This window comes from Arachis ipaensis, chromosome B10 (assembly GCF_059453495.1).
Source record: "Arachis ipaensis isolate K30076 ecotype BB chromosome B10, ASM5945349v1, whole genome shotgun sequence".
NCBI lineage: Eukaryota > Viridiplantae > Streptophyta > Magnoliopsida > Fabales > Fabaceae > Arachis > Arachis ipaensis.
Window position 1 is genome coordinate 111849121 of NC_142435.1, and position 10022 is coordinate 111859142.

A 10022-nucleotide genomic window follows, 5' to 3' on the forward strand; every position below is an offset into this window, starting at 1 on the left:
AACTACTTGATTTTTTTTATTTGATTTTAAAAGTTTACTAATTCTTATCTTTTTCAAAACCACCTAACTACCTTTCTCTCTCTCTAATTTTCGAAAACGACTAACAACTTTTTCAAAATTCTTTTTAATTAACTAATTGTTTTAAATTCTAATTTTATATTATTTCTTTTAATAAATTCGAATTTTAACTAATAATTAAAATAAAAATAAAAATATTTTTCTTTTCTTTTAATTAGAAATTCGAATACACTCTCTCTCTCTCTCTCATCTCTTTCTATTTATTTTATTTATTTACTAACACTTCTCTTCAACTTATAATTCGAACCCTCTCCCTCTCTCTGTGTTCGAATTCTCCTTCTTCTCCCTTCTTCATTCTATTCTTCTATTCTTCTACTCACATAAAGGAATCTCTATACTGTGACATAGAGGATTCTTCTTCTTTTCTGTTCTCTTCTTTTTTATATGAGCAGGAACAAGGAAAAGAACATTCTTGTTGAAGCTGATCCTAAACCTGAAAGGACTCTGAAGAGGAAGCTAAGAGAAGCTAAAGCACAAAACTCTAGAGAGGACCTAACAGAAATTTTTGAAAAAGAAGTAGAGATGGAAGCCGAAAATAACAACAATGGTGGAGATGCAAGGAAGATGCTTGGTGACTTTACTGCACCAACTTCTAACTTCTATGGAAGAAGCATCTCAATTCCTGCAATTGGAGCAAACAACTTTGAGCTCAAGGCTCAATTAGTTTCTCTAATGCAGCAGAATTGCAAGTTTCATGGACTTCCATTGGAAGATCCTCATCAGTTCTTAGCTGAATTCTTGCAAATCTGTGACACTGTTAAGACCAATGGGGTTAATCCCGAGGTCTACAGACTTATGATTTTCCCTTTTACTGTAAGAGACAGAGCTAGGATATGGTTGGACTCACAACCTAAAGAAAGCCTGAACTCTTGGGAAAAGTTGGTCAATGCTTTCTTGGCCAAATTCTTTCCACCTCAAAAGTTGAGCAAGCTTAGAGTGGAAGTCTAAACATTCAGACAGAAGGAAGGTGAATCCCTCTATGAAGCTTGGGAAAGATACAAGCAATTGATTAGAAGGTGTCCTTCTGACATGCTTTCAGAATGGAGCATCTTATGTATATTCTATGATGGTCTGTCTGAATTATTCAAAATGTCCTTGGATCACTCTGCTAGTGGATCCCTTTATTTGAAGAAGACGCCTGCAGAAGCCCAGGAACTCATTGAAATGGTTGCAAATAACCAGTTCATGTACACTTCTGAAAGAAATCCTGTGAATAATGGGATGACTTAGAAGAAAGGAGTTCTTGAGATTGATACTCTAAATGCAATATTGGCTCAGAATAAAATATTGACTCAGCAAGTCAATATAATTTCTCAGAATCTGACTGGAATGCAAGCTGCATCCGGCAGTACTAAAGAAGCCTCCTCTGAAGAAGAAGCTTATGACCCTGAGAATCCTGCAATGGAAGAGGTGAATTACATGGGAGAATCCTATGGAAACACCTATAATCCTTCATGGAGAAATCATCCAAATTTCTCATGGAAGGATCAGCAGAAGCCTCAACAAGGCTTCAATAATAATAATGGTGGGAAAATTCAGTTTGGCAATAGCAAACCTTTTCCATCATCTTCTAAGCAACAAACAGAGAATTCTAAGTAGAGCCTCTCCGACTTAACAACCATAATCTCTGATCTATCTAAGACCACTCTCAGTTTCATGATTGAAACAAGGTCCTCTATCAGAAATTTAGAGGCACAAGTGGTCAACTAAGTAAAAGAGTTACTGAAACTCCTCCTAGTACTCTCCCAAGAAATATAGAAGAGAATCCAAAAAGAGAGTGCAAGGCCATAAATATACCCAACATGGCCGAAACTATAGAGGAGGAAGAGGCAGTGATTTCCAGAGAGAAAGACCTCAATGGATGTCCACTGACCACTAAGGAGTTCCCTATTGAGGAACCAAAGGAATCTGAGACTCATATAGAGACCATAGAGATTCCATGAACTTACTATTGCCATTCATGAGCTCTGATGAGTATTCTTCCTCTGAAGAGGATGAAGACATTACTGAAGAGCAAGTTGCTTAGTATCTATAAGCAATCCTGAAGCTGAATGCCAAGTTATTTGGTAATGAGACTTGGGAGGATGAACCTCCATTGCTCATCAATGAACTGAATGCCTTGGTTCAACTGAAATTACCTCAGAAGAAACCGGATCCCGAAAAATTCTTAATACCCTATACCATAGGCACCATGACCTTTGAGAAGGCTCTGTGTGACCTGGGATCAGGAATAAACCTCGTGCCACTCTCTGTAATGGAAAAACTAGGGATCTTTGAGGTATAAGCTGTAAGAATCTCACTAGAGATGGTAGACAAATCAAGGAAACAGGCTTATGGACTTGTAGAGGATGTCTCAATGAAGGTTGAAGGCCTGTACATCCCTGCAGATTTCATAATCCTAGACACTAGGAAGGAGGAGGATGAATCCATTATCCTTGGAAGACCCTTCCTAGCCACAGCAAGAGCTGTGATTGATGTGGACAGAGGAGAGTTAGTCCTTCAATTGAATGAGGACTACTGATGCACGAAAACTTGTCTCTTAACAAATTTCCCTCGGCAAGTATACCGAATTGTCGTCAAGTAATTACTCACAAAAGAGTGAGGTCGAATCCCACAGGGATTGATTGGTCAAGCAACTTTAATTGGAGGAATGTTCTAGTTGAGCTAAGTAGAATTTGGTTTGAGAGTTGCAGGAAATTAAATGGCGGGAAAGTAAATAGCAGAAAATGTAAATGCTGGAAATAAAGAGTTGAAAATAGATGACGGAAAGTAAATTACAGAATCTTAAATGGGAATGGGGAAGATGATCATAAAAGTAATTGGCAGAAATTAAAGAGAATGGGTAAGATCAAAAATGGGGAGTTCATTGGGCTTATGAGATGTTGCATCCTCTGGATCAAGTTCATTTTCATCTCTTCCTCAATCAATGCATTCATTGATCTCCTTGGCAATCTTAAGTGATTGAATTCCAATTCATTGGTAATTCAATCTCTCAAATCTTGATCAATAGCCAATTTCTTGGTCCAATTGCTCATGAGAAGAGATGAGGTATGGTCACTGATTATACCACATGTATTTCTAAATCAAAGTGTTGGTAGGATTAGATATCACTATATCCATCCAAACCCCAATTTGGTCCAACATGAGAAAGCATTTCTAGCATGATCTCTTCATTCCTCTTCCAAGGTTCCAAAGAGATCCAAGTATGAATAGCTTCTTTTACAAGATAACTACTCAATTGGATGAAGATTGAAAGCCTTCTAGTAAAATCAAGAGAAAAGAAAAAAGAAGAATAATGAAAACTATTATTGATCCATCAAATTACAACAGAGCTCCCTAACCCAATGAAAGGGGTTTAGTTGTTCATAGCTCTGGGAATGGAAACCAAAGATTGAGAATACATTCTGAAAAGTTAAACTAGAAGTTGCAGAGAAAGTAAAAATACAGAGAGTAATTCTAATAGTGCCCCAAAAAGCTCTCCTCTAGTTCAAAGTTCTCCCTATTTATACTATTCTTCTGATCTTCTAGTTGCTTCTTCAAGTCTTGGATATGGGCCTTTGGATCTTGAGTTGAAGCAGTTATCATCTTCAGTGGGCTTAGCTTTACTTGCAGAGAGAGAGTGTGAAGTAGGCATGGACTTTAGCTTAGGACTTTAGTGGCGTTAACGTTAAGTGAAAGTGTGGGTTCGAGAACGTTAGTGACAATCACCTTTTTCACTAACGTTCCTAACCCAGGAATGGTCCACGTTAACTTCAACGTTAGTGGCACCAACGTGACCACTAACGTTGTCTCTTGGTCCTTCGCACACGTTATTGGGGTTTACCTTTTTCAATAACATTGAGAGTCCCCCCTTTCTCACGTTAGAGTTCACGTTAGTATAACTAACGTGGCTCTTAACGTGAGCACACTTTAGCCTCGAGAGCGTTAGTGACACTTACCTTTGCCACTAACGCTCCAAAATGCCCCTTTTCTATGTTAGAGTTCACGTTAATTGCGTTAACGTGGCCTCTAACGTGGTATTGGTAGCCATCCCCAACGTTAGTGACAAAGGTGAGTGTCACTAACGTTGGCTCATCATTCTCTCCTCCACGTTAACTGAGTTAACGTGGCAACTAACGTGGCTCAAAGTGGCTTAGTCCAACATTAGTGACAAAGGTGAGTGTCACTAACGTTGGTGATTCCTTGCTCCCTCCACGTTAGAGTCCACGTTAACTAGGTTAACGTGGCTCTTAACGTGGCCAATATGAGCTTAGTCCAACGTTAGTGACAAAGGTGAGTGTCACTAACGTTGGCATGATCTTCCTTATCCACGTTAGAGTTCATGTTAACTGAGTTAACGTGACTCTTAACGTGGCCAGCTGCCACTTTGGAACGTTAGTGGCACTTACTTTTACCACTAACGTTGGAGTTCTACTTCTCTTCCACGTTAGCTTCCACGTTAACATAGTTAACGTAGCAACTAACGTGGGCTATGATGGCTCACGAAGGCGTTAATGGCGATTACTTTTCTCATTAACGTTGCAAGTTAGCCTCTATTCTACGTTAGTGGTCATGTTAGCTAGACTAACGTGGCTACTAACGTGGTTCTTCCTTGCTTCCTTTGTCCTGAAATCAAGCAATAAAGTGCATCAAAGCTCTAATCCAAGTTATGAGACATGCATCATTCAATTTTGTCATTTAATTCATGCATAATTCTTATGAAATCATGTAAAATTCACAATGTTTGCTTGAATCAAGATGTAAGTGATTATTTACCCAAAACTTGCTTATTTCCTAAGAAAGTGCATGAAACTACCCTAAAACCATAAAGAAAAGGTCAGTGAAACTGGCCAAAATGCCCTGGCATCACAACACCAAACTTAAAGCTTGCTTGTCCCTAAGCAAGTACTGGAACAAGAGAATGATGAATGAAATGACAAGATGAATGAATCATTCTTGTGGAAGTCATGTCCTTGGTTTTATGGGGTTTCATGCATAGCAACTTAGGTTCATTCCTTTACTGGCTTTCAGACCTTTATCATGCCTTGGAATACTCACTTGATGGCACCCTTTGAGATTGTTATTTATTGATCCCTTTGTCTTTCCAAGGTTTATTGCATCCTTAGGCTAAGTGTTCTGTGAGAGGGCGACTCTTTAAGATAAGTTTTCAGCCAACACTCCCGAACCAATTGGTTTAAGGTGCTAGGTGTTGAAACACCCCTAAGGACTTACTCCCTCAAGTCTCTCTCCCCCATACATGCACACCACAGGCACATGATTTATTATTTTCTTTCCTTGAGGTCTTGGTGTCCAGCACCTCTTTGGGTTACTAAATGTTCTGTAGCAAGGTTGCTCTTGATAGTAGATTTTCAGTTGATAATCCCGCGTTAGTTAACCCAAGTTACCAAGTGATGAAGCACTCCTAAGAACTTATTCATCCAAGCAGATCCTTGGTACAAGAGCACTACAGACACATCCCTCAAGGTTCAAGCCCTTGGTGCCTAGCCTTATTCTTTATCACCTTTCTTTCTTTTTCAACTCTTAGTGTTCTTTTCCTTTTTCTTATTGGGATCTTATTATTTAGCTAGTCTAATGGGGTGTGTTTCAAGCATATGATTCAGGACAGATAGTTGTCTTCCCACCTTGTTGGTGAACCAACTTAGCTAAGTAATTACTACACCACAAATTTAAGGACTTACTCCACAAATTGAACTCCACTCTGGTCTTTCATAACATCTCTTTTTATTTAGTTTAAAAAGGACAAACAAACAATAAGCAAGATGCAGATGAAGATAGGCAACTTGAACCAGCAGACATGTGACTTAAGCAAGTAAACTACTAAAGACAGCATTGAAAATCCTAAACTACCATGGAAGCATGTTCTATTTCATACATGATTTTCCTTATTTAAAACTTGAAAAAAAATATGGGATAATGAGGGAACTCCACCACCTTTTACTCATGGGATTGCTCATGCTCTCCCTCTTGTTTGTCCTCTTTGTGTTTTTCTTGAGTGCTTGAACTCCCACTTCCCTTTCCTTTTCCAATCAACTTTTTCCAGAAGCCAGCATCTTCCATCTTCTTTTTCAATGTTTTCTTCTGCTGTTTCACCTTCCTTTCCTCTTGTTCTGTTAGCTCTTTTTGGACTTCATCATACCTAGGGATTGCAGAATGCAGATTATGCATATGACCAGACATATAGTTCAACTTGACTTGAGTGTTTATGTAGAACTCCTCCCTATGTAGTTGCCGTCCTTCATTCAGTACGCTAAACTCATTAAACGCCTTCGTCTGAGCTAGCTGTCGTTGGTTGAGTTATTGAAGGCGTTTGTCTTGATGCTCTTGCCTTTCAGTCACTTGATTGATGGCTTGAGTGAGCTGGGAGTAGTGTTCCATTTGCTGTTTCTGCCACTCCCCTTGTTGATTCATCCAATTAGAAAGCAGTTCTTCTTGACAATCCATCCTTTGGGCTTGAATGTGCAGTTGTTGTTCTTGTCCCTCCATATAACTCCTCGCTAGCTCCTCAATGGCTCCGTGAATGTGATTCAAGTTGATGTTGGTTGGATCATAGTACTCTTCTTGCTGGTATTCTTCTTGATGAGATTCTTCTCGGTGAGGCCCCTCTTGTGCTGCTCTTTTCCCTATTTGAGGTCTTCTTTGTTGTTGGGCGGGTGCCACATAAGTTATTCGCTGTAGCGTGACTGACCTTCCAGGGTTCACCCAACTTGGATTGCTGTCCTCGAAGACTACCTTGGCTTTCGTGCACAGCCTAAGGATGGTGCTGGGGTACCAAAGTCTAGCACCTGGATCATTCTTCTCGGCTGACTCTTGAATCCCCTCAGCTATAATCTCGTGCACATTGATCCCTCCACCTTTTATTAAGCAATGTACCATAGTAGCTCGAGTAGTGTTAACCTCCAAATTGTTTGCAGCTGGGAGGATAGATCTCCTCACGAGCTCAAACCATCCCTTGGCTTCCGGGATGAGGTCTCCTCTCCTAATGAACCAAGGTCTTCTATCCGAATACCTTTCCCAGTCAGATCCTATAACATACATATCATTCATAATTTCTTCAAGTTTATCATTGTCGGGGCCATTACTTATTCTTACGTGATAACTGGGCTCATCAAAATGTGGCGATTTCAGCTGAAGAACCCTCGTTATGGCATTGAGGCTGAAGTCCACCTCTGTTCCTCTCACATAACTTTTGAAGGTGGGGGCCTTAGTTTTGTCTTCTCTGACCACATTTTCATAGAATTCTTTGATGAGGTTTGCATTTATCTTTGCTTCTGGGTTCGTGATCCTTTGCCAACCCCTTTGTTCGATCTTCTCTCGAATCTGTGGGCATTCATCCTCGTTGAACTGGAATGTTAACTCAGACAATATCTTTTTGAGCTTTATCCATTCAAATTCAATTTCATGGAATGCAGTTTTGAATTTCCCTTCATCAAAAGGGCTGCTCTCAACCGATTCCTTTCTCTTTTGCCTCTTGGAGCTTGATGATGCATGAGTAAAAGTTGATGTGTGAAAGTGTTGAGGGGTATTGTTAGGTGGGTGTTGATATGACCTCTGTGTAGAGTGTTGGTGAGTTGCATTATTGTTGGGGTTGTGGCGTCTCTGATCTTGGCCTTGATCCTGTTGGTTTCCCCACCCAAAGTTTGGGTGGTTCCTCCAACCGGGATTATATGTTTTAGAGTATGGGTCATGGTGCTGCCTAGGTGAATTTCCAATGTAGTTGGCTTGTTCCTGATCACCCTCTGCTTCTTCATTCACTCCTTCTTGAGCTGCTGCTGAGGTGGTGATTGCTGCCACTTGATTCCTCTCCATCTTTTTGGTAAGGTCAGCCAACTGCTTAGTAATAAGCTTGTTTTGAGCTAGCAGTGCATCCACATTGTTTAGCTCCATCACTCCTCTAGTATTGCCTTTTTCAGAAACATAAAAGTAGTTATTCTCTGCTACAGTCTCAATGACATCTATGGCTTCTTCAATGGTCTTCTTCTTGTTCAGAGATCCCCCGGATGAGTGGTCTACTGCCTTCTTTGATTCATACGAAAGGCCTTCATAGAAAATATGCAACTGCACCCATTCATTGAACATATCTGGCGGGCATCTTCTTGTCAGGTCCTTAAACCTCTCCCATGCTTCATATAGAGTCTCACCATCTTGCTGCCTGAAGGTTTGTACCTCAGCTCTCAGCCTGTTAATTCGTTGAGAAGGGTAGAATCTTGCCAAGAATTTGTTCACCACATCTTCCCAGGTTGTTAAACTCTCCTTCGGGAAAGACTCCAGCCACTTAGCTGCTTTGTCCTTGAGTGAGAAGGGAAATAAGAGCAGTCTATAGGTGTCAGGATGAATACCATTAGACTTCACAGTATCACATATCCTCAGGAATGTGGTTAGATGTTGATTGGGGTCTTCTTGGACACCTCCTCTGAATGAACAGTTGTTCTGAATAAGGGTGATGAGTTGTGACTTTAGTTCAAAGTTGTTGGCATGTATGGTTGGCTTTTGGATGCTACTTCCACAATTCCCTGGGTTTGGATTGATGTAGGACCCTAGAAATCTTCTCTCTTGCCCAGCATGATTTGCTGGATCTTCTCTGCCATGGTTGTGATCTTCTTCTTCATGATGGTTCTCCATGTTCTCATCCATGTTTGGTTCAAAGTATTCCTCCTCTTCCTCCGCACCAACTACTCGTTTTCCTCTTGCTTTCCTCCTTAATCTAAGGAAGGTCCTCTCAGGTTCAGAATCAAAGGAAGTTGAAGCCCCGCTTCTTCTCCCTGTCATACAACCAACAAGGCACAAGCAAGGAAATAGATGCAGAAAGTGTTCCTGTTAGAAATGCTGTTAGTGTGAGTGATGCAATATATCAAACAGTTAGTGGGTTAGTGAAATAAATTGTAAACAACTAAGAAAACTGGCAGGAGGAAAGGGAGAAAATAGCTAAAACTGAAAGTAAATTACTCAAATAAAATTAAATTAAGAAAAATGCTCAATCTAGTTATCCACCAATTTAATCATTGTTGATACAAAATTAATCCCCGGCAACGGCGCCATAAACTTAATGCACGGAAACTTGTCTCTTAACAAATTTCCCTCTGCAAGTATACTGAATTGTCGTCAAGTAATAACTCACAAAAGAGTGAGGTCGAATCCCACAGGGATTGATTGGTCAAGTAACTTTAATTGGAGGAATGTTCTAGCTGAGCTAAGCAGAATTTGGTTTGAGAGTTGCAGGAAATTAAATGGCGGGAAAGTAAATAGCAGAAAATGTAAATGCTGGAAATAAAGAGCTGAAAATAGATGACGGAAAGTAAATTGCAGAATCTTAAATGGGAATGGGGAAGATGATCATAAAAGTAATTGGCAGAAATTAAAGAGAATGGGTAAGATCAGAAATGGGGAGTTCATTGGGCTTAGGAGATGTTGCATCCTCCGGATCAAGTTCATTTTCATCTCTTCCTCAATCAATGCATTCATTGATCTCCTTGGCAATCTTAAGTGATTGAATTCCAATTCCTTGGTAATTCAATCTCTCAAATCTTGATCAATAGCCAATTCCTTGGTCCAATTGCTCATGAGAAGAGATGAGGTATGGTCACCGATTATACCATAAGTATTTCAAAATCAAAGTGTTGGTAGGATTATATGTCACTATATCTATCCAAACCCCAATTTGGTCTAACATGAGAAAGTATTTCTAGCATGATCTCTTCATTCCTCTTCCAAGGTTCCGAAGAGATCCAAGTATGAATAGCTTCTTTTCCAAGATAACTACTCAATTGGATGAAGATTGAAAGCCTTCTAGTAAAATCAAGAGAAAAGAAAGAAGAAGAATAATGAAAACTATTATTGATCCATCAAATTACAACAGAGCTCCCTAACCCAATGAAAGGGGTTTAGTTGTTCATAGCTCTGGGAATGGAAAACAAAGATGGAGAATACATTTTGAAAAGTTAAACTAG

The 10022-nt window shown here is 39.8% G+C and overlaps 2 non-coding genes across 2 annotated transcripts; one reads left to right on the forward strand and one right to left on the reverse strand.

The window, feature by feature from the left end:
• Positions 1-1005: 1005 nt before the first annotated feature.
• LOC148581323 (small nucleolar RNA R71) lies at positions 1006-1113 on the reverse strand. Its single transcript, XR_015895610.1, has one exon. It is a non-coding gene; the product is annotated as a small nucleolar RNA R71 (small nucleolar RNA).
• A 7036-nt stretch (positions 1114-8149) lies between these two features.
• On the forward strand, positions 8150-8256 carry LOC148581324 (small nucleolar RNA R71). Its single transcript, XR_015895729.1, has one exon. It is a non-coding gene; the product is annotated as a small nucleolar RNA R71 (small nucleolar RNA).
• The last annotated feature ends 1766 nt before the right edge of the window (positions 8257-10022 follow it).